Source organism: Dipodomys spectabilis, unplaced genomic scaffold (genome assembly GCF_019054845.1).
Source record: "Dipodomys spectabilis isolate Male_0828 unplaced genomic scaffold, ASM1905484v1 ptg000048l, whole genome shotgun sequence".
Lineage (NCBI taxonomy): Eukaryota > Metazoa > Chordata > Mammalia > Rodentia > Heteromyidae > Dipodomys > Dipodomys spectabilis.
Window position 1 is genome coordinate 3,850,678 of NW_024870725.1, and position 1,546 is coordinate 3,852,223.

General features: G+C 32.9%; 1 non-coding gene across 1 annotated transcript; it reads left to right on the plus strand.

Annotated features, from left to right (window-relative positions):
* Window positions 1-594: 594 nt before the first annotated feature.
* Window positions 595-664, plus strand: Trnaa-ugc. The gene has a single exon. It is a non-coding gene; the product is annotated as a tRNA-Ala (tRNA).
* Window positions 665-1,546: the final 882 nt, after the last annotated feature.

The window sequence follows — 1,546 nt, forward strand, 5'->3', positions numbered from 1 at the left end:
ATTTTTATGGTTCATTGTTCCAAGGAAACAGAAGAATTTATGATTTACTCTTGCAATTTAGATGTTTCTACAATAAACTTGACAGGCAAGTAATTGTTTCCCATTGACAATGGATATAATACACAGTTGAGTTGCAGTTAAAGAATAATAAATTCATAAAATAAAATCACTAGCTAAATACTGTATCCCTAAATCCAACATGAATATGCTTTCTAGATGAGAATCCCCTTTGACATGAACAAATTACAATTCTGATTTTTGGAAGTTTTAATTAATCTAATAATGCGAGTAAAAGGCAATAACTAATTCTTCCTTAAAATATTCCTTAAAAAATCCTAAGGCTCAATAAATATTTTGCTAATTTATATTTTAAATAAATTCATTGTTACTATCTCTAAATTTAAAATAAAATTAACTATTTACTAGTCAATATTAAATTTGACTGTTATTAGACAGTTTCTAAGGAGGAAGTTTATTCTATCATCCTAACGAACATTCTGCTGTTAAGTAGAAACTTCCATTGGTTTAATAGTAACATTTAGGTATGAATTATAACCAATAGTTTCTACAGAAAAGTTTTGGAGAGGGCTGGGAAGGTGGCTCAGTGGTAGAGCGCTTGCCTTGCATGCATGAGGCCCTGGGTTCGATTCCCCAGCATCACATACGTAAAAAGAAAAAAAGCCAAAGTGGCGCTGTGGCTCAAGTGGTAGAGAGCTAGCCTTGAGCTCAAGAGCTGAGGGGCAGCACTCAGGCCCAGAGTTCAGGCCCCATGACCGGACCCAAAAAATAAAATAAAAAATAGAAAAGTTTTGGAGAATTATACAGAATTACACTTAGGAAAGAAGGAGTTTGTTTTTATTCATCTTTTTGAGAAATTAAGCAGGGTAAAAAGAATGCACCTCATAGACAGTAGTCATCACTTACCTTCAGTAATTGACTATAAAAAACAACTCAGCACATACCTCCTCTTCTTTTCTTTTACCATAATGTATTGGAGATTTCTGCTTTCCTGTTTAACCTCATGCATTTCTTAGGCACAGAACTATACTATGCCCTACAAATGCCATTGCAGAACATTTTCCCTTTCCCTTTGTTCATGTCAAATGCAACAGGGCATGACCACAAACATAGTATTTATTGCATATCACTGATTTATAAATTAAAAATATTTCCCTTGGATTTGTGATATATTTTTCATAGAATTTGAGCCAGGTCTGTATCATAATATGTAGTGTCTTACATCTTACTCTTGTATCTATCTTCAAAATAACACTCGGAATGTGAAAGTAAAAGATCAATTTATAGTACTACATTTATATAAATGGTTTGTTAAAGGGGTAAAACATTTGTCTTGTCTCACTTCTGACACCACCCATGATGCTAGAAAATTCTCAACACATTTCTTACAATAGCTCTTATCTTAGTCCAGTCATATTATGGCAACACAATACTATAGGCTAAGTAAATTTTAAATAACCATTTATCTCTGGAAGTTAAAGAGGTGTTAAAGAAAAAGATTCTGGCAGATTCATTGTCTGTGTCTGAT